This window comes from Rutilus rutilus, assembly GCF_951802725.1.
Source record: "Rutilus rutilus genome assembly, chromosome: 21".
NCBI classification, from domain to species: Eukaryota; Metazoa; Chordata; class Actinopteri; order Cypriniformes; family Leuciscidae; genus Rutilus; species Rutilus rutilus.
The window spans coordinates 6,467,729-6,494,977 of record NC_140226.1 but is presented as its reverse complement, the minus strand read 5'-3'; positions in this window follow the sequence as shown (position 1 = coordinate 6,494,977).

Below are 27,249 nucleotides of genomic sequence, written 5' to 3'. Positions count from 1 at the left end.
AATGATGCCACTGCAAAGCACTAGTGCTTTATCAGAAACAAAACCTTTTTCAGTGAGACGTGCTCTTGCTTTGTCCCTAATAGCAGTGGCTCTCAAACTTTTTTGGGCCATTACTACCACTACCATTCAAATGATTGGGGTCAGTACAAATATATATATATATAAATATTTTAAGAAACTGATACTTTCATTCACATCAATTCAAGGATTCCTTAAATTGATTCGACAGTACATTTAATAAATTGATTTAATTTTGCTTTTAAGCATTTTGGTGATTTTCAGTGCTGTAGCCTTTGGCAACATTGAGGTTTCTTTAAAATTATATCTGATATACGCTGCTGCCCCAAAGGTTAAAAAGACTTACACAGTTCTGTTTAGGATATATCCATAGTGGAATTTTTACTGTTAAGGTTTCAGTTTGTTCTTCCTTTCCTAATACTCTTGCAAAATATTATTATCCCTTACAGTTTTAGAAGATGTCCTGTTTTTTAAGACAAAAAAAAAAAAAAAAGACAGCACATACAAAAATACATAAACATAAAAATTTTTTAAAAACATTTCTATAAATATTTTCAAATAATTCATTCATTTCTATTTCTCATTTATTAATTCTATTTAAAACCTTTCTGTTTAATAAAAAAAAAAAAACTGCTAAAACACTAACACATTCCACATGTCAGTATGCAGCAGAAACATTATCAGCTAATAATAATAATAAATCAAATCAGCATTTCAGAATGATTTCTGACCTTGGACCTTGTGACACTGAAGACTGGATTATGGAGCTTTGCCATCAGAGGAAAAAATACATGTTAAAATATACAGCTATTTTTATATTACACAATATTACTGCATTTTTGATCAAATAAATACAGACTTGGTGAGCAGAAGAGTCTTCTTTCAAAAACAGTTAAAAAAAAAACTTTTGCACAGTAGTGTAATAATATAGATTTTTTTTTAATATATATATTTTAGTATATATTATTATTACTATTATTCATCTTTGAATGCCACATAACAGATTTGATTTGAATGAACAGTTGGAATATCATTATCATTAGCTTCCCAACTGAATATAAATTATACAGTATCTATGAGTGTTGATCAAACACTTTGGTAATTTGGCATTAACATTTTATGTGGATTATCACAAACTGCAGCCAATCAGCAAACAAGAAGTGCTCTTTTTTTCTTTTTTTTTTAACGGAGAACAAGAAAAAAGCATATTGTTTCTATATTGTGTCTGAATGCTAAACATTCATTTTTCACAGGAAGTTCGGCAACTGCCACACAGAAACCTGAAAAGTAAACAGTTGTTGCTATGGAAAAGGATACACATTCGATTCTAGTCGCATTGGTATAAACTGGCAGGTCTACAATATGTACAGTATACATACACAGTACAGTAGTTTCAGAAACAGTAGCTGTTATTGGTTTTCTATTGGTCAAGAGTAATGTATTGGTTAAACTGGAGACTGTCATGTTTTCGAAATTACTGTCAGGTTTCAAATTGGTAATAGAGTTTGCAATAGAGTTCATCCCATCTCTCTTTAAACCGTTCATCTGTACAAAATGGCAGAAGACATTTTTAAACAGATTAAATTGTTAAAGAGGCACAGAACGCAGTTAAGTGGTTCAGATACGGCTGTTAATAGAGAGCTGGGTAGTGAATAGACAGGCACCTCTTTCAGCACTCTCCAGAACATTTAGTTTAACTCTCAATGTACTTCTGTGTGTGTCTCTTAGGTCAATATATCTCTGCTTGGCTCTCTTGATAGGACTGAATAATACAGGAGAGAGGGGGCCCTGGCGCATACCTGAAGTGACCTCTGTTTGCTTCATATCTGCAAGTACTGGAACTAGTTATTTTCTTTATATGTGTCATAATGGAAGGATTTGTTAGGGTTTTGTTGCTGTTGTGCAGTAGCTGATGTCACTGAAAATTGGATGTGCTTATAAATAGATTGGTACAAAGGGAGCATTTGAAGACAGGTGACTGTGCAAGGTTTGGCTGAGGTGCCTCCTACACAAGCCCATATAGATCTGCTCTACCTGACTTCTGCAGTTCACCTAAGGCTTTTCAGTGCTTCAAACAGAATGAATGTAGCATTGTTAATCTGTAAGTGTACGTATTGGACATTAGAAAACTGAAGGTTCAGAGTACAGCTTTGATATATCAACGTCTTTGCAGTATACTTAAGCTGCAAAAAATGTACTGGCATATAGCATGGTAAAAACCATGTCATCATCAAAAACTGCTATTGTGATTTTATAGACATCAGCGAAAATAATCGCTAGCTGTATCTAAATGCTTGCATTTCAAAGTCGATCGAAATGATGAAAAGTTGTCAACCTCAATCCAGTCTTTTGAAATCATGAATAGAGAATAAAATTGAAATAGGACTCGTATCTGAAACTGTCTTAACTAAGTCTAGGGATTCATGCATTTTGACAGGGCATTTCAATTGCGCTGTCTGAAAAAGATGTTGAGGGACAATAAAAGACAGGAAACTTTGACAAATATCATTCTTAACATTCAAATGGCCTCTATTGTCATTACGGACGGCAAGATTAAGTTCACCTCATCAGACATGAGTATGACAGGTGACTCAATAGGTTGATGCCAAGCCGCGAGCAGAGGAGATTAGCAGGGCACTGATATCATTATTTGCAGCTATCGGGGATTCAGCAGGGAGGCAATTGTAATTTCTAGGCTTATTAGTCCACACTCTGTGCAGGAGAAAAGCCTGGTGATAAAGCTTGCCGCTGACAGCCCAGCATTTCGCCACCAAGTGCTGTCACTGTGACACTTACCAAATGCCAGCAAGCTAGCAGCCTTGTAATCCTGCCTAATAGAGGTTAAAACAGACCACTGAGAGGTGCTCATTGATGATCAAAACAAATGGCACTATTTGAATAGGGATCTTGCGAATAGTTCACATGCAAGGGAATGGGTTTGGTTGACAACACATGTCAAAACGCACACGTTACAAACATCATTTTTTGCAGAATCGTTCCCATGTTTTAAAGCCCTATTTTATTTATTTAAGCGCATGGTCTAAAGCGCTCGGCGCAAGTGCACTTAGGGCGTGTCCGAATCCACTTTTGCTAGTTTAACAACGGGAAAAATGGTCGGTGCGCCCAGCGCATGGTCTAAAAGGGTTGTCCCTATTCTCTTCATGAGTAATTGGTGTGTTTTGGGCATAACGTGCAATAAACCAACCAGAGTCTTATCTCCCATTCCCTTTAAAAGCCAGTTGCGCTCGCGCCATGGCAGATTCGCTATTTACATGGTGGAATTTGCAAGCGGAAAAACTGAACGCTTCTCTAGCAAGGAAACAGATCTGCTCGTGCGCGAGGTTAAAGCGCGCAAGCAGACCATCTAGGGGGCAAAGTGTATGTGTGTTGTGCACCCGCCTATAGGCGCACATTACTAACGCGCTCTTTAAATAACAAAAAAATGTATATTGCGAAAATAGTCTATTTTAGTTGCCTCAAAATAGAAACGCACCAACAACGTGCCTGAACACAGCTCGTTTTCAGACCAGCAGCCCATGGGCGCACAAATGGGCGCAAATGCATTTGCTATTCAAACAGCGTGGCGCAGATCATGAAAATGATAACTGCGTCGGGCTGAAACTAGCAAAAAACACCTGCGTCGCGCCTAGCTTGTAAAACATTCATGCTAAAGAAGTTGCCTTTTTTACTCACCCACACACTGAATTCAGTTTAACTCACAACTTGTTCTCCGTAAACAAGTTTCTGTATTAAACTTTGATGAAGTCTCCTGGAAAAGCCGCTTCCTATGCTATCCTGTTCTGACATCTGTCTCTCAAACAGCGTCCTGTGCCCGCAGTGGCCCTGAGGGGCCTTCTGTCGGTGCGGTTCTAAGCCTACAGCTCTTTGGCAAGTCTAATTAATATTCCTCACTGCTTCTTCGTTAAGCTCATTAATGTTTGTGCATGTCCGTTGCTTGCACATGTTGTAAACAAGCCTGGAAATGAAGGCACTTTTGGAGACCGCAACAGTCACCACCTCAGTGAAACAACTTCAGAGCGAGGAGACTAAACGATGAGATGAGAGAGGAAGAGGCAGAAAATACTCACCTGAATCCTCCGTTGGCCAGATTCGTGCATCTAAATGAAGGCATGAATTGAAATGTTGTCCTGGAGGAATGAGGATGTGTGTGACTGTATTTGGCTGCCAGTGCCCCTCATTACTCTTCATTTGTAGATCAAACAACAGCTTAGCGTCTCACCGTCTCTGACAGCTTAATCTGGCTCTATCGGGAGACAAGGAAAAGCGACAGTAGTATTTGCATGTTATGGAGGCATTTCTCAATTATTTTTACATGCATGTTGTACGATAACATCTCATATCGGGGGCAGGTGGTTGTCGTTTTATTAGTGGTGGAAACAATTCCACGACTGAGGGTGGAACAAAAATGGCATTCGTCAAGATCCCCTGAGAGCTGTGGATTTGATGTCGTCTTCAGGCGCTGACATTTCAGAGTAATATCCAATGCAGTCCGGCAAGATGGAAGTGCTCCATACAGCCATAGAGGAGCAAATGTGTGACAGCATAAGTAATCTCACAGAAATTAGAAATGTCACCTTTTAAAAGGCCTTTCATATTTCCTCTATTGTGAAGTGTACGGAAGACCCGACTAACACCCATGAAAGGTTAATTATATTTCACCGTGAAGAAAGCCGTGTTAGGGTTTCTTTATTTCCGTCGTACTGGATTTAGCCGTATTTGTTCATTTTTGCTTCGTTCCATCCACCCGTCCATTGTTTTCGGAATACTTTTTTTTTTTACTGTGTGCATATGCATATAGTGTCTGACATGTTTGACTGTAACTCAGCGTGAAATGACAGACTGGAGAGACGGGAACAGAGAGACACGGGATGTGTTTCGGTGTGGGCGTACTGGCTGAAATCTACCTTGGTTTACCTCGACTGCGGCAATTATCATTAAGCCCCCTATATAAGCGTTCCTCTCAGACAAGGCTGAAAGTGCTGCGAGACCCACGTATAATATTAGATTAAATGGGCCCCCCCCAAAAAATCAATACACAATGCAAATGAAAAGCAGCACAAGTAGCCACTCAGTATGCATATTTTCTGTCAAGTACACTCTCTGACCTGCTGCAGTGCGCTTGCCAGCAAACTCGGCACTCTGGAAAATAACAGCTGATATATTGTAACACCGCTCCGGCTTGCTTCTTTTCCGCTGTATCTATGGTACAATAAACCAGCTTCGAGCAATGAATGTATTGAACAGATGCTGGCACAGATTCATTCAGTGATTGCATGTAGAGATAATGTTTGCTTCCTTCCGCTGCAAACATAGCTGTAATGAACGGCTCCAAGCGTGAGGCACTTGTTTTGTGTCAGGGATGTACAAGGATACAACGGTGCAAAAGGAGGCAATTATGTCTGGGGCATGTGTTGGGTGAGCCCACGCCTCTCTCCTCTGCTTTGTGTCCATTGTGTGTGGAATTACCAGTGGACGTAAACACGAGGGGAAGAACACTCACAGTGGAGCACAAGATACAGAGTGACTATAGTGCAAACAGATAAGTGTTCAACGCTTAAGTCTAACCAACAGGTCAGAGTCAATATTACCTGTCAGTTCTGAAGATTCTCAGTTTGCATCCCAAATAGTTGGCTCTTTATTAAGCATGTTTTCCATCGGACTTGAAGTGTTGTTGTCAAAATGAAGCCATCTCTCGACATTTCTTTTTTTTTTTTTTACTCTGACGAAGAGCACACTTTTTTTTTATTTGTTTGTTTACAATGAATTTTTAGAGAGTGTCAAGAATTTAAAAGTAGAACGATCTGTATAGCTTTACATTATTTCACATTTGTAAATAGGAAATTAACTTTAAATGGTAACAGAAAACAGACTGAAAATGTTTTCTGCTTTTTAATTTGTCTTTTTCTATAAAGATCAAATGTTCTACATTTTTCTATTTCTATTGTTGTAGGTGCTTGTTAGGTGTGTTAGTCTCGTCTATCATTTTTCTTTGTGGTTTTATTTTGTATCTTTTCTTTTCCTCCTGGTTCTTGTCACACACGCCAGCAGAGAAAGCATTTGAATGGATTTTTCAGTGATGGTGTGAACTCATTATTGAAAAGGTCAGGTCTATACACAAATGTATAGCACTGTGTTTAGTATCCCAGGCTTCTACTGGAAGCCTCTGGGGAAACACAAAGCACAACTAAACATACAGCAGCCTTAAAGGAGCTGTCAATCATCCAAACTCTCCATCCCAAACCTCTTTTGTAATTGGAAGAAATAGTGTTGCAGAACTTGGCAAAAGAGGATCATTGAATGTGATTGTTTGCATAATGATAACCTTGGCATAAATGGGGCATTGGTCCTGATATTTGTGAAAACATTTTGGTAGTTTTTCTTAACACAAATATGAGAGCTATTCAGGGTTCAGTTTGTTGTTAATAAGCTAATGAAGGTAAAGTTTTGTGCTGGTAGGGTCATGGTGTAGCGGTTAGCTGACGCTGATCTGTGGTGCTTTTTCGGTGGCTGGAGTTCAGATCTCAGATCCTATTTTTTTTCTCCCAGAACATTGCTATGTGTAAAAAAGGATAACAAAAAAGAGGCAAACACCAGAGTATCGTGTATCGTGAGTATCGTGAGTGAGTATCGTGTATCGAAAAATGAGTGTTATCCAGGTGTCTCCAAGATATGTTTGTCTGAATGTATAGGTGTTGTTGAGAAATCTGTAGAATGTATTGCTCAGCTGTCCTTGAATAGTCTACATGAGATCAATTAAACGGAGAACTATGAGCCTCACGCATGCAGTTCACCCTTGTAGAAGTATGTTAACCCAGCAGTCCCAGCATAGAGCTGCTTTTCTTCTGTCGTTGCATTGTCCATTCACACCCCCTTGGCTCTTAAAGAGTCATATCCTGCCCTGTTTGGCTAAAGAAGACTTTCTGTCTGTATGGACCCTGTAACCCCTCCTCCTTGTCCGTCACAATGGGAGACTTTAAGCTTCAACACTGGTGATGGGGCAACAAGACGGACCACCAGCACACTTGGCCGCAGCATGTCCCATAATCGGAGAGAAAAACAAAAGCACATTGAGGCCTCCCAGCCTCCCCGTTCTTTTGTGAGACGACCCTTAGGTACTAACGCTCACAAGGCACCACAGTACCACTTCCTGTGCCTCGACCGGCAAGAAATTTATCACCCGATCCATCAATAACACATCCGTTAAAGCTGGAGATGGATGTCCTAATGAGATGACTTTGTATTTGGTGGTCCTCTTTTTTTGTCTGTTTTTTATACAATGGATTCCTGTTATTTTTCTTTTGTCCTTGTGTCTGCCTCTCTAATATATGAGAATTTGTGGGGGAGCTTCACTGTCCCTTTGGCAGATATTAGAAGAGCTCTGTCTTCACCCTGCCTGCTGCAGCTTCACCCTTTGTTGGGTAGCTCTAATAGGATTAAAACGGGTTTCCAGGTCTATCAGGGAAAGCTCCACACCAGCCATAAATGGACGCATCTCTTGGGGGATGTGTCATTGTTGTGTTTCGTCCAGCCATAATGTTTGGGGTAAACTCTTGGTGTCCTGGTGTGGAGCGGCAGAGAGAAGGCATTGCCTGAGGTCAAGCCAAGGGAAAATCCCAGGATTATGGTAACACTCATTACAATGCACACAAAGGCAATGGGACCAGAGAAAGCACAAATAGGGCGCTTAAGTCAAACAGCATGGGCCAAAGGATTCTCTCCTCAACCCTGACATTGATTAGGTTTGGCTCAGCTAGAAACTCTCCGCAGTGTGTACTGTGCAAGATGCAAGTTTATCCTCAAATATGCAAATAGTTCTTTAGCTAAATAACTTACAGCTATATAGTTCTAGAACTATAATGGCAAAATTGTGGACAATTGTGTGAGTGTTCAATATGCATGTTGCAATATTGTGCTGTGACACTTTTAAGGACATGCATGTCTTCTCTTAGGCTGTCCAAATCAAAACAAAACAGTTCTGTTGAAGTACTGGTTGTGTTGATCTGTATTTTACTGGCCAAAAGTTACATTCACACCAACCTGCTATTGAGACAACAATGAGAACAATTTGCATACAGATGAGACTGTACAGAATCTGCATATTTCATTGCTCTTCCAGCAGTAGCTGAATTTGGCAAATGCCCAATGTCAGAGAAACCTAGCAGGCCACTACATTCTGACCCACAGAGCTGTAAATGTACTGAGGCTGGCACAGAGTGATATTTGTGTTGGTTTCAATGGGCCTCTTGAGACTACCTCCTGTGGAAAATGTGACTTCACATGTCGCATATGAATATGACAACAGCGTATCAAAATATAGGATGTTTTTGTTCTTTAGAACTAGGGAAATTCATTTCATTAGGAATACCACTAAGCATTTTGTACATTATCCACATATTTGGTACAATATCGTGAGTATTATAGTCCACCTTATAAATGCATCAAGTCTGCCAGTCTGCAATTGAACTGTTTAAAAACTATGTTGAATGAAGCTCCTGTAGACAGACAAAAATGAACTGTTTCCTCAAATAACTAGTCAAGTCAAGTCACCTTCATTTATACAGCGCTTTTAACAATATGGATTGTTTCAAAGCAGCTTTACAGTGATAATAGGAAATTACCGTAACAGATTGTTTAGGCTTTACAACAGCTCTAGGTAAAAGTTATTGTCCAGCTAAAGTTAGTTTTGATTGATTGATTCACTTCCGTTGCGAATATCATTAGTTATTAACTTAGGGGCCGCTGACACAACACCGTTCTAACAGGAAAACCCTCAACATGCTCCGGCCCGCTCATTCGCACAACAACAGTGCCTGGTGTCTCGAGACTAGTCATCATTACCACTTACCAACACACTCATACAACACGTCTCATACGAACATGTTACTTTAGCTGGTGACCTTCTTCAGCTTGTTTGTTGAGAATTATATTACCTTATCCAAGGCAAAATTTAAATGTTAAAGTTTAAAATGAATGGAATTTTGTTGCCATGTACTTATTACTCATTAGATTTATTTTCCTCTCTTGAACGTCTGCATCTCCAAAAATGTCAAAAGCAACATAAAACTTGTCTTAGTCTAATTAGAGAGCTATATCCAAGTCTTCTTAAGTTGTGTGAGGAATAGACCAAAATGATCCACTGATAATCACTCCCTGCACCAAACTTAAATCTCACTTAAAAAATAAATAAAAATAAACAACATTTAACATTTTCTGCTTGTGACAGGTTTGCTTTTAGTGATGTGAAATGCCATTAGCTCTTAATAATTCAATTTAATCGATGATACAGTCTCATATCATCTGTTTTATTGTCTGTTATTTGTTTTATTTTATTATGTTTATGTTTATGCTATACAGCACATTGGTCAACATTTGTTGTTTTAAATAGTTCTTTATAAATAAAGTAGCATTGATATTGACATTGTCTTCAGAGAAACTGAAGTGTAGTGCTTTTTTCATGTTACGAATAAATGATTGTCTACATGAGGAATACGATACTTTTAAATATATATTATTATATATTAATTATTTATTGTGCATTTATTACTTTTTCATTGCAAAATGTGTACTACTTTATGCTTATATAATAAAACATATTGCAGTTAAGATGGTCACAAGGTGAGAATGTCACATGAGTGATATTTTGGTGGTGAAGAGTGACCGTCTGCCCTGAACGGTCAATAAAAATGCATATGCATGTGATACTGTGTCTGTGGAGATGTAACCATAGCAATAATGGCAATGAAACAATGCATGTAGCTTACTCTTGTTGCATATGTTTCTGTGTTACCATATATACCCATACAAATGCTGTACCCAGCATCCTTCCTAGTGCTGCTGAGGTTTGTTTATTTGTGTTAACCGGATTAGATCATAAAATTGTTAAATTATTCTCAAAATTGCTTTTTCGAGAATGGCAGGATACTGAAAATGTACATAAACGAGCACGAAGGAGAGAAAATCTTATTTTACCCTGGGTCTGATAGGCAGGCATGCCACATTTCCATAGCTTTAAATAATGTCAATCTGGGCAGTCCCCGGATTGAAGCCCAGGCGCCGCGAGGCACAATTTTGCCTTTGCCTACAGTCTGATAAATTTCAGAGCTATTGGCAACTTGGGAATTTCTGCCTGTCTTATCACTTGGGCTCAGCGAACTTCACTGCAGCTAATCGGAGCTGGGATCACTCACTCAAGGATTGCGCGATCATGTTTTTCCCCTTGCCTGTGACAGCTGTCCCCTACCCGCATTAGCAATGCAAATGAGCCTTCCTAATAGGTTAATGCGGAACACCCGAAAATGAGGTTTAATCCCCCAGTGAAATAATCGAACACTGGCAAATTCCTTGATGTGAAGAGATAGAGTCATCGGCTGTGACTCAATTAGGCCTCATGCGGTTCAGAGCAGAGGTACCTTGTACCCTATGTCCCTAAACGGTGAGGTAGGGGTTGAATGCGACTTTCCGAGCTGAAGCTGCAGGGACACCGAGGGCAGTCAAAATACCCACCTGACAAACCTCATCCCCTTATTTATTCCCCTTTAACTCAGCCCACCGCTGATGTCAACACACACACACACACACGCACACACACGCATGCGAAAGAAATGAATAAACACGTAGCCGTGGAACCTGCAGAGCAGCGATAAGTCAGACACTGTGCCACAGCAGTGCTGTTTTGAGCCTAATTGGAACTAAGTAGCAGACACATGTGGGAGCAAATATATGGCTATATTCATATGCACGTTCCCCTATTTGGACACGCCGTCTATTTAAATATAAATTGAACTGGGGCTGCTCAAACTCAATCCAACTGATCACGCTAATGTCAAACCCAGTCTTGCATTAGATATAGTGGTTATTATAGCCTCCTTTTTTTATTTAACAAGTAACTACATGCTGTCCTCGCACTACCGTAGTCGAAATAAAGCAATCGCGTTACTCTGGTCAGTCAATTTAGTGGAGAGTGGAGAGTGTCCGAGATGCAGGCTGGAATTGCAGACGCCACACTCGGGCTCCCCGTGACCATGGCCTCTCTAAGACGAGACAAAACATTTCCGCAAGACTTCTTCCAAGGAGACTGTCAAGAGAGGTTGCGGCTCATTTCTCAAAGCAGGTAGTGAGTAATAAAAAGTCCTCTCTTAAGCCGTCGCACATTAGCAATCATACATTCACACATTCAAAAGTGAGAGCTTCAGAAATGAGCACTGTTGCGGGAGGGGAGGGGTCCGTCAGACATCACAATTACTGCCTGCACGTCTCGCGGAAAAAAAAAGAAGCTGAAATCAATACAGAAACAAACTGCACAATCAGCCGGGGCTTGCTATCACGGCTGGAGTGGAATATGCAAAAACAGCAATTAAATGTGTTAGCATACACACTCTTTTCCATGATATCAGGGCATCTGTGGCATTAGTGAAGCGACTCCTTACGGATAATGGAGTCAGGAAATGAATGCGCAATCTACCTCTGTGTTTTCATCATTAGCGGGAGACAACTCCGCTAACATCGCCTAGCGATGCCGGGCGGGAAAAGAGGAGAGAAAGAATTTATGTGCCCTCGCATGCCAAATTAATTCTTGTCTTGACATCTTAATTCTCAGTTCTCGTGTGTGGTCAAATCAGCCCGCGATAGAAAAGCAATCAAGCAATTATTCCCAAATTATATTTGCCCAACACACACTGATTGGTTATTCTTTTCTTATTGGCTAAGCTCATTAATTCTGAGCAGCTTGCTTGTTATGCCTGTGCCGTTACTCCTTTCCCTCTATACCCTCCCCCCCTCTCTCTCGCTCGATCGCTCATTCACCCTCTTCCCATTCTGTCTTCTGCCGTTGCCTATCTTCTGTTGCCAGCCCTGCCAATGTTTCAAGATGACACACGTTTCAGAGAAGCCCCCCTCCTCCCCGATCTATGGCATTGTCTCCTCCACCAATTACCATGCCCATCTCTGATTAACTTTGATGTGGAACCTAATGAGATAAGGCCGAGCGTCGAGGCAGTGGCTGATAGCTGCCTCATTTATGCCTGTGTGAGGCAATGCTGAGCCACACTGACTAATGAGAGGAGAAGGGGAGTCTTCCTCACTTCATCAGCCTCACAGGAGTGTCGTGCTATCAGTACATTCGGAGACACTCCATATCCATGCACATATGGCCATAAAAAGAAAGCCAAATATACTTCAAGAGTTTGGGAAGCAGGAACAGACTCTCCACTGTCTCGCACACGTCATCTTTCCCTGGTTAATGGCGGCACTAGGGTTTAACGGCCATGCTAATTGCTGGAGTGTGTTGGTGTGTGTGTGTGTGTGTGTGTGTGTGTGCTTACAGAAGCCTCTACCCTTATCTACAGCTCCAGCATTAAAACCTTATTGTGGCACATCTGGGCGGCCTGTAAATCCTGCCTGTACGAGAGAGAAGGAAAGCAGAGCTGTTGTTGTTGTAGGCATTGTTTGTAGTCTCCCATTAGTTCTGGGAAGGTCTTGGGAGCTGCACAAATATTCCACTGGCAGAGAATCGTTATACTTTCCTCATGCATTGACCTCAGTAAATCTTAATGATGGACTTCTCTAATGTTCACTTTGATTTGATTAATTTATTTATTTTTACATGCAGGCATAATGCATTAAATAAAAAGTATTTGTCTTTTTTATTATTAGTACAAGAAATTGTGGAACTAATTTATTATTTTTTCTTTGCATGATATACTTTTCTTTTTTTATTTTTTTTACATGCAGGCATAATGCATTAAATAGTAAGTATTTATTTATTTATTTATTTATTTATTTTATTATGCTTTCTGCTGACATTAACAATTAACAATATTAGTACAAGAAATTGTGGAACTAAATTAAAAATAATAATAATAATAAATCCTGTGCACTATTACAGGCAATGTAATAGGATATGGAAATAAAACAAAAAATACATTGACAAAAAGTCACTTTTTGTTAGGTTTGTTCAATAATTTACTTCCACAATAGCATTTTATCCTAATTTGGGTTATTTTCTCAACAAATAAATGTTATTTTTTTTATTATATCATGCAATTAATTTGTTGCATGTTTGGTAACACTTTACAATCTGGTTTAATTTGTTAACATTAGTTAACTACATTAGGGAAGATGTAGTAACAATGAGCAATACTTCTACAGCATTTATTCATCTTGATTAATATTAAATCTACATTTACTAATACATTTTTTAAATTAAATGTTTTATCTGTTACCATTAGTTAATACATTGTGAACTGGCATGAGCAAACAATAAACAACTGTATTTTTTAATTAATATTACAAAATGTTAATATATACTGTAAAAAATATCTTGATCATAGTCAGTTCATATTAACTAATGTATTACCTAATGTCAGTCCTAATTCTATACAGTCAATATTGAATTGAATATTGTATAAGGAGTTCTTTACCATTTACAGTCCAATGACGCCTTGTTGGATAAAGAGACAGAGCAAGGATTCCCTATTTTATATTGCATTTAGTAACATACATATAGTACTATATTAATGTTACATATTTTCTTATGATGATTACGTTGCAAAGGTGTACAGATAAGCATTTATAAGTGTGTGTGTGTGTGTGTGTGTGTGTGTGTGTGTGTGTGTGTGTGTATACTGTATATATATATATATATGTATATATACACACACACACATACACATACACATATTTGTATAATACAATAATCTGAACTTTGGCTTCAGTAATACTTAAAATGTATATTTAAAAATATTTCAAATCAAACAATAATCGGCAAATCTCCTGCCGTACCGCCACAGATCCCCTGTTTTAGAGCATGCTAAAATTAAATGTCACAAATATTTAGGTTACTTTACCTAATTAATTGCAAATAACAAATTAAATAAATATTAATTTATATTACGACCATGACATAAAATTTGTTCTTTCATCAACCTTTATGCAGTTGCTCTATTTTTATTATAATTTGCATTATTATTATTATTATTATTATTATTATTATTATTATCATCAGCAGCATACTAATTTACAGATTTTCTCTAAAATGTAAAGAGAAATAAGTGCAATCCCTCGGTGTTGTGTGGCTTTTGTAAATGTAAATAAAATATCTCCATCTAGCACACACTCGAGGTAAATGGGCAGAGCATGAATGCAGCTCTGTGAGCTGTGGAGAGCCCTACAGACTTTAAAGCACAGGCCCAATTAAGCTGTGCCTCATCAGCTGGAAGAGAGACACGTACCCAGAGCTGAAGACTGAAGATAATACTGCCTTACAAAGCAGACGCAAAATTACAGCCAAACATCTTGATAACACCCAGAAAAAGAAGAAGCCTCCAAACAGAAAAGAGAAGAAGTTACGCAAAACACTTAAATAAAGGCCTTCATAGTCGACACAATTAATTGTGCCTTTTTTGTGTTCTAATAATACATCATAAGAGTGTGTGTGTGTGTGTCTTTCTTAGGTGGTTGTTGGGGGTGGGGGGTGGGGGGTGTTTTTTTTCTTTATCTAAATTGTAACCAATTAAGGACAAAGCAGTGCCCTCTAGCTTTCCAGAAAAGGAGTTGCGAGCATAAAAGGAAATTGACAGTCGACATTCCAATTTCATTCAAGGAGGCAATTTCCTAATGCTAATCACCATCTGCAGATGTTGTCCGCTGATATATTTCTCTACATTCATTTTTTTTTTTTTATCCCAGCTGCGACCATGTAAAAATTTGTGACAAAGGGAGAAAGCTTAGTGCTAAGATGCTTGCACCAGGTTTGTAGAGTTCAACAAGACAGGCAGCTTTCTGTCTCTCTCACTCTCTGATATATCATCAGAGCTTACTGTCTGAGCCGCTGAATGAAAGCACTCTTACTAGAGAGGTGTTCAGAAATAGCAGCTCTCTGGATGTCTTTGCACAGATATTTCAGTGTGAAGAGTGGATTCAGATCTGATCTTATTTGAGCAAATCAATTTTCATGTTGTTTAATTTGTCCCTTATTATTGCAAAAAAAAAAAAAAAAAACATTTAATTGCTGGACATTGAAAAATCCTATTCTTTACATTTAATTATTTGTATTATTTAATTATTTTTCTATTTAGATCTTTTAAATATAATTGCAATACAATAATAAAGCAAATATGCTTCTGCTAGAAGTGCTAATTCATTTTTATCTATTCATTTTATTAACATAAAATGCATAACGGTTACAAAAAAAAACAATAATTATATGTATGAAAATACTATAATTATTGTAATGTTATTGTGTAATATTGTTAATGTAATATTAATACTATTACTCTAATAATAGTAATATTCGGAAATCATGGGCTTGGTGTTATTTTTAAAGATTGAGGGTTAAGAGCTCTTGAACTACCCGCTCATGAAATCACCATTTTAAATGAAGAAACGTTCCTGAAAAATCAGTTATTGACTGCCAACATTACAGTTACACAATTTTAAAATGTATATATAGGCTATTTATAATTAAGTTAATGTTGTCAGTCAATAACTGACTACCAACATTACAGATACGCAGATATATATATAATTATTTTTGTTGTTGTGTATTTGTAGTATACATAGTTTAAAATAAATGGCCAATAGTGCCCTTGTACATTTGTCTTCATTTGGTAGAATTCTTTAACAAAATGTGTGTAGGTTTTTGGCTGCAGTTTTGCAATAAGCTCTTCTTTTCTCACTCTCCTTTCAGAAATGCATTTGTTCCTTTTACGCTTTCTGTTTGGATTTTGGAGATAGCAGCCACTACAGCAGTCCCAGCACTTACAATGCCAGACTCTGTTTTGAAACAATTGTGACTCGTGGCCTCTTCAAGCGTGCTAAGCGATCAAAAACAGGCCAAGACAAACAAGGCCTGCAGCTGTCCACAAAACAAAACCGCAGATAAATACTCAAACACGTCCGGGCCAGCGGAAACGGCTTGGCTCTCGCCTGGCCCTGAAAGGACCCATTGTGCTCCCCAAAACCGCACAGTGTCACGCAGCCCTCGTTTGAGAGAAATTTTTATTTACCACCTCTTTCATTCGCTCAGCACCATGGCAGTGGGAGAGAGAAAAAAGGAGGAAAATACCCACCCTGCTGGAACAGAGTGGAACGGCTCCAACCCAGTTTTACAACCAGATCTCTCTCATCTTTCAGCCAGGGATACTCGACGTGCCGAAACAGTTTAGACAGCGCCGCTGAAAAGCCCCGTTTTAATATGCAGCGCTGCAATTCATTATCATTCTGTTGGGTTCTGCAGTGATGACTGGAGAGTCTTTGACCCCCCTCCTGATTGTCAGATCAAGGTCTGTCACTAAGAAAATAAAATCTGCATTCCTGTCTGACTTCTCCCACCTCAATCTACATCTTTCCGCTTATGAAAACTACTTCCTCCTCTCCCTCCGTTTGATGGGTGTATTCACTTTTTCAATGGGGCCACTTCTAACAAAATAGACTTGTTTTTAAGTGAAATAATAGTTTTGATCTTGGAATATGAAAGGCAATTTCATCTCAAGGGTGAGAGATGACTGCCGAAGGATGAATTTGTTGGATTGTGGGTTAGATATACACAAGCAGGCGCGCCATAGAAAAGGATAGTGCGAGCGAAGACATGGGCGAAAGGCTTGTAGTGTTGTAAATATGTCGGCTCATTCATGTGGGCAGTCCAGCGCCGGGAACACAAAGCCTAATTAAAAAGCACCCAGACACGGCGCAGCTTTAGTGGGTGTCAATGACGATCCATTAAGAAGTCTTTACAGTGACCTCTCCCAACCCACTGTCATGTATCTCTCTAACACACACACACATGCATACAAATCTTCCTCATGCATACGCAGTTGCTGTTCCCTTCATGCGTACTCCCAGAGCCACCGCTCCAAGACAGCAATAGTAGCTTCTATTAGTGCCTGTGTGGCCTGCCTGCCCCTGGGGTCAGTGGTAATCCAGGGGGAGTTTTCACATTGTGTTTTGGGACATGGGGTCAAACTGTTTGAAATGAGGGGGTTTTGTTAAACATCCATTAGCCAGACCCAATGTATTGTCTTGATTTATTGGGAGATGGAGGCTCTCCGCCCCGCCACTGCAGCGAACGCTATAGACCGCAGTAAAACTTAGAACGGCGAGTTAGAAAAGCTTGGTAAACAAAATAATTTTTTACATTTTATTAAAACTGGGAGAGAAAAAAAAAAAAGAAAGAATAACTGATTCAAGTTTCCTAAATGTGGGAGAATCTGAATCTTTCTTTCTTTCTTTTTTTTGTGATGGGTTTCATTTTGGGTTCCTCAAAGAACCTTTTAAAGGCACAATATGTAAGGTTTTTGGATTCAAATATCCCAAAAACACTAGAACAATGTAATATATTTTGTTGAATTGTGTACATTATCCCAGCTCAACACAATTAGTCTTTTCTTGATTTACAGCGAGTATCATATTTACCATGCCTAATATAGATCTAGCTCACTGCAGTGTGTAACAAGTGTCTCATAGTAGCGAACGCACAGCGTAGCATTATAACATAACATTTAACACACTCAAATGTATCTAAACTGTTACCCCATATATATGACCAGAAGAAGTGGAAGAGGTCGTCTGCGGCGTGATAAAAGCTCCACTGCTCTCGAGCCGAAATCACAACATACGCCTTTGTTTTGAATAAGCGACTTCTAGCGGCGAAAAATTACACAGTGTGCCTTTAAGTGAACAGTTCTTTAAAAGAACAATTTTTCTTAGTGTAAAGAACATTAAAAAAATCTAATGAACCTTTTTCCGATATAAAGAACCTTTGGAGCAATGGAAAGGCTGCGTGGATATGAAAGGTTCTTAATGGAACCACAGATGCAAATAAAGAACCTAAGAGTGTATTTTTCACACTAACAGGTGTGTGTTAAATTGTCAGTTCTGATTCTGCCATTGTTCTAGCCATGCTATATGTTGTGAGTAATTACACCAGTTACCCTGCTTGAGCGGAAGATAATGCGTGGCTCATTAAAACAATCTATTGAAAGAATTTACCTTTTTTGACTAGATATCATCATACGTCCTTCGTGATTTTGGTGGGATTTTGCTCTGGGCATCTTGCAGAACGATAGAGCTGCGGTTTTTATATCATCTTCTGGAGACTGAAGGTAAACAGGCTCTAATTATAGAGGCACTACAGCAATTCCCCTGCACAGCCTAGGAAATGTCAGCCTATTACTTCACTGCGAGTTTCAAATGCTCAAGATAATGACCAGTTACTAATTGGTGCTTATACTTTAAATCGGTTAGCATGGAATATAATTGCAGCTATTATGGAGGTAAATAATCCCTGGAAATTAGCATCTTTTAGCCAAAACACATCCTAAACATTATTACAGGGGGAAAGGGTCTTGGTGTTGACAGTGAGATGTTGTGATTTTTCATTAGCATAAGGTTCCCAGGGGCCAGGGGGGCTGTGTGTAACATCACATGGTTGTTGAGACCTTGTATCGGTTGTAGATGGATGGATGGATGGACGCTGAAAGACCGTGCTAGTTTATCACTCTAAAAATCTTGGGTTATTTTTTCTACCCAAATCCTGGGTTGAGCCTTTTGGGTATACATTTTTTGGGTTATTTTTTCAGTGTTTGGGTAGTTTTTGTGTAACCCAGATCCTGGATCAGATATAACAACCCAGGGGTTGAGTTATTTATCGCAGGCTTTTTGCGACTTCTTCAGGAGAGAGCAGTGCAGCTCCGTCAACTTGGTGCGTGTCTTCGGTAAAATAAAGATTTGTGTAAATTTTCTGTATCTATAAATTCGTTATTGTTCTGTATATCGTTTAATTTTATGCAAAGTAACATACAGGGGCCTAGACGAAGTTTAGGTTTATGTTGAGTCACCTAAACAAGTGTCGCGTCTGTCTTTTCACAGAATATAAATACTTTTTTTTTTTTTTTTTGAGGATTTAAGTTATTCTGTAAACATTAATTTATGTATGAAGTAAAAAAAAAGAAGAAAAAAGCTAGTGCTATAGTACAAATTAATCAACCCATTATGATGGGTTAAATAAATAACCCAATTTGCTGGGTAAAATGAACCCAACATTCTGTCCTATATGTACCCAGCCCTTGGGTTTTTTTTTAACCCAGTGTTTTATAGAGTGTACGTTTTCTTACATCAGCTGTCCGTGTACCAAGTGTTCATGGTCTTTTTCATATGTGCCCGTGTTCTTGTTCGCCAGCCATTTTTTGTTGACTCAAGAAGAGCTGTAAAAAGGCTCCCCAAGGTGGGGGACTTTATGTTCCTGAGTCCTGCCAGGCTTGGAACCAGACCAGCACTATGAAGGCTGGCAGAAGAAGCACTGTGGTTTGACCGGAGCTGTGTGCGGTGTAACCCCCACCTTATACAGCACCAATGCCACTGCTGTCTGCCTGTTTGCACCCATGTCACGCTTGTGTGACACCCCACTTTGCTGTGCCTGTTTGAACTGTCCCACCCAATTAGCGCTAATAAGTGACTCGGTAAGGATGAGCAAACATGGTGTATCCAATCCTTCCTTGTGCCCTCCCTGACGCTTAGCAGCCCATGAAAATCCCCCAAAGAGCACAACCCCTGCTAATAGACAGAGAAAGCCAAACGCATCTCGTTTTCTGAGCAAACAAGTGCCAGTAAAGAGGCAAATTAATGACAAGTCATTTGAAGGGGGTTTGTCGGGGAAATGATTTTTCCCACGTCTCACCGCTGAAGAATTGATTAGGACCTGCTCGATCAAAGTACCTGTATCAATAAAGTAGCACAGAGAGAAGAGAAAAGACATGCTCCAGCTTAATTTATCCCATGCACCATTTCTTGTGGAAAGAGAGAGATGAGAGTGGAGGAACCACACTAATCTGTCAGGTGGAAATGAGCAGTCTTGTAAAGACAGAGGTGTTCACGGTGGGGTTTAGTGCCTGGAGTTTGCTTCTTTGCAAACATCATAGGTCATGCTGTCACGGGGAAGCAGTAGTATAGTACTGGTTTACTTTAAAGTACATGCATATAAATTCGGTTCCAGTTGTTACATAAGTTAACATGAACTAACCATGAAAACATTTGTTAAAGTTAGTTCATTTTAACATTGACTAATACATTCATAAAATCAAAAGTTGTATCTTTTAATATTATTTAATGGACCTGAACTAACAATAAACACTCTTTAACTAACATTAACAAATATGTATAAATACTGTAACAAATGTCTTGCTCATTGTTAATTAATTATAGGGAGCTTATTGTAAAGTGTAACCAAAAATTAAAATGCTATCTAAATGAATCTCTTCTTTTGACTACATGGAATGTTATAACATTATTTAATAGTTTAATAAACCATTGCATTTACAATGATCACAACGTAATTAATGCAGAATATATTATATCTGAGGAACAAATATTTTTTTGTTCAATTGCATTTTTATTTGGTCAAAAGTAATTTTTTATACATTTTTAAATAATATGTGTAATATATTACATATTATATACATAATAATGTCAAATTAATTATCTTAGTTAGAAATATATCATAATTCATTTATTTGTATAGCCATGATTCCTATATTAAATGAAATAGGTTATAGGAATGATTCCGGATTATACGTTCAGCTTTATTGTAGTAATCTGCATTGATGAATCGAAACGTCTTAAATGCTGCTAGAGCGAACTGAAGTGAAACTTCCTTGTCTGTCTTCCATGTTTGTTTGTGTTTTTCCTCTAGTTGATTTGAGCCAGCAGTTGGAGGGTACTGCGGGCAGATTGGAGCATTATTTTAAACGTGGCTTTGCAGATTAACACACTTGCCAAGCCCTATGGAAGGCCCTTAATTGATTTCCCTTTTGACTGTTTACCTCAGCTGTAAGGGCTCCTGGAGCAGAGTGACAGCAGTGTCCTCCGTGTGCCAAGTGCCTCATTAGTATTCCACGCAGTGGCATTTGCCAGCCTGAGTGTTGCCTTGGCAACACTGCCCACACAAGTGATGATAAATGAGGCTTTCAGTCTCCTCTTTTTGCTCCTGGAAGCCCAGAAAGCAGCGCTGAGGCCCTGGCCCGTGCACAGCTCCTCCTGCTGCATGGACGGACTGAAAAACTGGGGGAATAAGGGTTTATACGAGGCGTGAGTGTGGAAATGAAGATGCTTGTTATAGACAAGATCAGTTGGAGGATAGTAGCATCTCGTTTCAAGAGTAACTGTATTTTGACTATAAGTTCACAGTGAGGGAAAAAATAACTTTCATTTCAAGTACTTGCTACTGACTATACCTTTGCTATTACTACTACAGCTTTATTACAGTAATTATCCGGTTTACAATTTACTTGTAATTTATTGCTGTACTGATTGTGTTTATTTTATTAAAATATAAGGAAACTGGAACTAATGTATTTAATAATATATAATTTATATAATAAACAGTTTTCATTTAACAAATTAAACATTTTATTTAAAAAAATAAAATAATTTAGAGCCCTGTAATTAGATGCATTTTCATTAAGGCAAGGCACGTTTATTTATACATTAACACTAAAAGAAAACGATCTGTATGCAAAACTCATCTTCGGTAATATCATATTACACGCAGACGGACTGTAGCTGGACGTGTTTCAGGATCCTCTCCTCATCCTGTGGTTTTCATAATTAGAGTAGATCAATCTAAGGAACAAATAATATGAATTTAGGGAAGCAACATTAAAGAATGACAAATAATATTTGTTGGCGCACTGGGTATTTTTGCGTCGTACTGTGTTAATCGTGTCATATTCAAAACAGAATCATTAGAAATGTAAACATTTCGGAATAAATTAATTCACATTCAGTTTAGAGGTATGACAACATTAAATGTGTTATTGGTTAGTTTGCTTTAACATTACAGCAGTGGAGTTGTGATCTGTGAAACCTGTTCTCCCATATGTTCACAAAACAGAAAACATGTTGGCATGTTCAAGCAGTTTTGTTTTTGACTGGCTGTTGTCACTAAGGCTATGGCTTATACATGTAGATGAGAGGATGAAAGAGGAGATATATTCTTCCACTCACAAATCTTCCTGGTCCCGTTTAAACAAAGTAAGGCGAGTTATTGGTGTATTAGAGAGAGGGGCCTGAGAGGCTGGTTGAGATGAGATTCAAAGGCACTTTATTAGGAGTGAGGGGAAATGATCCGCTGAAGTAGCTCTCCTTTATTTGTGTTGCAAATACTTCATTTGGCTGCACAAATAGTCTCTCTCTTCCTCTCAGTGTACGAGGCTTCTTTCCATCTCCAGGAATTTTATGATGAAACTGAATACGCCGAAACAAACAAAAATGCATTTGTTACATCCTTATTACAATATTCTTTCATCTCGTATGGTAATATACTTATTTATATTGAAGCATTTTAGCTTGAAATATTGGTAACACTTTACAATAAGGTTCATTTGTTAACATTAGTTACTGTAATAATCGAACATGAACTAACAATGAGCAATTCATTTGTTACAGTATTTATTAATTTATGTTAATGTTAGTTAATAAAAATCCAGCTGTTCATTGTTTGTTCATGTTAGTTCACAGTGCATTAACTAATGTTAACAAATACAACCTTTGATTTTAATAATGTATTAGTAAATGTTGAAATTAATATTAACTAAATGAATTAATGCTGTAGAAGTATTAACTAAGGTAGGTAACTCATGTTAACTAATGAACCTTATTGTAATGTGTTACCGAAATATTTTCAACATGATAGTATTATTATGATAACACAGCATCTATCTTTAGTAACAATAACATTTGTGAAATTTTAATTTCAAGGGGCCTAATATTTTTCAAGGCCACTTGCCTAAATATTGTCATTTGACAGTACTTGCTATGACAAATGAGAAAACCTTAACTGAAACTTTGACATTATTTCATTGTTCATTTAAATACAATGCTGATTGATCATTCAGGACAGAGCTTTTTTGTGAGCATTCCTGACAATAAACCGCACTATTAAAAAAAACAACAACATTGCATTGCAAATTATGGCAGCACAGAACAAACTTTTGAAGAAAAGAGAAAAACAAAAAGAATGTTTGATCATTCCCACTTATTGGAGAAAAACAGAAAGAAATATATCGCTGGCAGATCAAATCAAGCCTGATTAAACTTCTCTAGGACACTAAGAAGCGACGGCTTCAAACAGACAGGAGACAATTGACGAGTGTGAACCTCACCCTCCAGTGTCAGCCTAACAGAGTGGGCCGTGGGGGGAGGCCATGGCTATTAAAAGATAAATGTATTTTTTTCAATCCATTATTCATGGCAGAGCTAAGCATGGAGTCAGGGGCTTAGCACTGCAGAGAAGCCCACCCGTACCGGCCCTCCCAGACCCCCACACTACGAGCCAGCGACAGCTGGGAGAAGCACACAGAAAGGGTGGGAAGAGGGAACTGAGAAAGGTCAAAAAAGAGAGGAAGAGACACAAAGAAGACACAAAAAGGTTTTTTTGGGATGGGAAAAAAGAGGGACTGAGGAGGAGCGAGATGACGCAAGAAAAAAGTGAAGCACTTAGACACTTTTGAACTCTCTCTTAGGTCTGCCGATAAAGAACACTGACACACTCATTCTCCTTACACACACTTGTTCGAATTTCACTTTAATGTATTTTCTGCATGAAAGGTTCAAGCAGATATTTCTAAAATACAAATGGACTCATTGCAGAAACTCCTCGTCTGCTGGGAAAACAGATTAGAACCGGACTAAATGTCCTTTGTCAATCCTCTTTAAATAAGATGCAGCTCTAGCAGTATAAAGAATATGACGACTTTACACTTTAACGTCTTTACTCTTTTGTAAAATTGTGGGAAGAGTTTTCTTCTTTTAACTTTTGTAATGGCAAGTTTAATCTGAGAACTGTCCTATTGAATCTAAACGTCGCTTGACTTTTAAATGCATGTAATTAAAACACTGGTGTATGATAAACTCTTCTTTAAATATAGACCAATAAACATAAGAAAGGTAACACTTTACAATAAGGTTTCATTAGTTAAGATTAGTTAACTACTTTAGTTAACATGAACTATAAATGAACAATACTTCTACAGTATTTATTAATCTCAGTTAATGTTAATTTCAAAATTTACTAATCGTAAATAATCATTAAAATGAACTAACATGAACAAACAATGAATGACATTAACTAACATTAACAAAGAATTAATAAATACTGTAACAAATGCATTGCTCAATGTTTGTTCATGTTAGTTAATACATTGTAAAATGTTTCCAAAAAAAACACAGTATATTAATTTCAGAATTATGTATTTAAGATGAAGTATGCCCCTCTCATGCAATCGAGCTTACATGAACAAAATCTGCCAATCTGTGTTATCCCAGCATGATTTGAGAATGTTCCTTTAGTGTATTAATGGAAGCAAGAAAATCCGACTTTTCAAAGGGGTGAATGTGGTCAGTATTGCAAATTTGCTTATTTTAATTACTGACCTGGAAATATTAAAGGACTGTATGCATTGTATATATTATTTATTTTTCATTTTGCACTATAACATTTCTAAAGTGTTTTTAAATTCTTTAAAAATGTCAAGGTTTAAATGAAAAACCAGAGACTCAATGTGGTATCAGACTTTAAAACATATTAAAATTTGTTCAAAACGAATTGCATTTTTTTCTCCCCACACACTAATTCCTAGATACAGACACAATTTTGCTCTGCATGTCATGCCTTCATTTCATTGTCTTTGAAAAAAAAGGAAATAGAAATGTTGATTTAAAAGTTAAGCTGTCCATAATATTGTAGTCTTACTACAATTCCCAGCTGTTGGCTTTGTTTGGGTAAAAATGGCGGCAGATGACAGATTAGTGGGAAATTGTCGGAGAAAAAATGACCTGTTCTTATTCTAAGCAGATACCTTCAGAATTGTCTCATGATTGGTGATAATTGAGCACATGCTGCACGATTTATGTGTTTCCTGCCAATGGCCGTTTAGCGGGCCTGTTTAATTGATGCTCTGATTATAAGCTTCTCTGTGAGACGAACGCTGCTCCGCCACCCATCCTTGTGTCCCGCTCACAGAGGCCACATGTTCTCAGTATGAGCACAATCAGTGCCTTTACACAAAGAGACACATCCATCAGACCAATACAAACATTGCTCCTATAGGTGTATGTGCGTATGCATATGTTAAGCAGAGCTTAGATTTATGAACTTGTTTTCTTGCATAATTTTCATATTTATATTATTCATTTCGATATTTGTTTAAGACCTTTCAATGTGAAAAAATGCCTCAAATAAGGAATCTACTAGGCTTTCTTCAATAAAAGTGCTTCTTTGGAGGTACAGGGAAAGTTTCGCACAAAAAGCAGAGATATATTGGCATAAAGTGCACACCCACGGCCGAAAGAAAGGAAACGCTACATTACATGAAGAGAGGGCGGACTGAACAAGTCGCCATGCTGAGCACATTTGTATATAGACAAGAGAGCACAAGGGTGGGAACAGAGAGCGCAGGGGCTGGAAGATATGTGGGGCGGCGGAGGGGGGTTGTTTGTGTGTGTTTGTGTATGTATGGGTCACCATGCCCATTGTTCCCACTTTAGTGTTGTGGGCGAAGCGAATTGCAAAAACAAAGCACGCTCATATTTGGGCTTTGACATGTCAAGGATTACTTGTTCCATTGAATGTGCTGCCTATTATCTGCTTATCACTCTCTGCTCTTTACTCTCTTTCTTGTCCCTGCTCAATGGCTTCCTCTCACTGTCCGTCCCACCCCTCACACACACACACACACACACACACACAGGCAGTGCCTCGCTCCCTCCCTCCCTCCCTCCCTCCCTCCTTCCCTCCTCGTTCTCTATCTTTTAACACTTACAAAACTGAAAAGATTCAGTCTGGGCTGGGCTCGGGCCACCTGGAAGCTGCAAAGGAGTTTGGCATCTCGCCAGTGGCCAGCTGTAGCATTGTGCTGTCCGCTGCCGTCTCAGTTAATTCCAGGCATTGGCGATTGTTGCCGTCCCTGTTTACGGCCCACCCCCTCCGCGGCCTTCCCGGGCTCCCCTGGGCCGATTGTCCCAGGCCGTCTCTTGTTTAATGCTGTTTTGCAAGTTATTAAGCCCTGGAAGTCTATTAATCACAGTTCAGGGGCTGTGGAAGCCCACACAGCGTCGGCTGGGGGAGGGTTAGCGGACAGGCACGCTCGCTGGCCTGAAAAGGCTTAGACGGTGGTCCATTCAGATCCCTAACGAGATCATTACCACTAACTAAATACAAACCTGACCCCTTCGACCCGCTGGGAAATTACGTAGGAGGTCCCTCCCGGTTTAGGACATTAATATGCCATCCCGGTACCCCTCCCCGTTCCTTCTGCCCATCCCATCCGCACATCCCCCAGCCTTTACTCGTCCCCTCTTTCTCTACAATGGCCAGAAAACTAAACCTATCATCAAAAGAAGCCTAATCACTGCTGTGATTGTGGTAAACCAAGCCTGACAGACATTTCACTGAGACCTCAATAGAGCACATCAGTGCAACCTCCAAACCCTACCTCCACCCCCCCACCCCCCACCCCCTCGTTGGCGCTCTTATTTTCTCGCTTTTTAAAGCGGGAGCCAATGAGCGGCGAGAGAAGCCGGGTCTTTTCAGATTACTCGACACACTGTGTCCACTTTTCTTGGGACCACCTGGCAAGCTCATTTTAATATAGCGCTGTCCCTCTTTCATTCGCTGTGCTTTTCTTTCTCCGTCTCCATCCGTCACTTCTTCCTCTAATTCTGCCTCTCAAGCCAAGCCATGTCCGTGAATTCCATCTAATCCATTGACCCTGCTAGAACATTCCTGGTTAGCACTCGTCGGAAGAGGCTGGATTTGGGGGGATTACATGGTTGCGGTACTGCTGGGTGGCACCTGTGACTGGGAGCGAAGCGAAACAATTACGGCTCGCCACAGAGAGGACGAGAGCCCCCCGCGTATCCCACCTTTCATTCTTTTATCCTCCTCTTTTTTAGGCAAGGGATCATGGACTATCACCCCTCTAATCTCTACCTGTGACGGTAGCGCTGTGCTCCCACGCAGGGTGGCCTATGACCCGGGAGAACAGTGGAACGGCCTTGGGGTGAGGCGTGAGAGAGGATGGGAGGGAGGCCGTTGTGATGGAGCCCTCCTAGCTTATGGGAAGTTTCTGTCACTCTTAGTGTTTCAAGTGTCTCCACTTCAGTGAGTGAGAGCTTAGCTGTACCATTGGAAACGAGTGGGTGTGTCTTTGAGAAACCAAC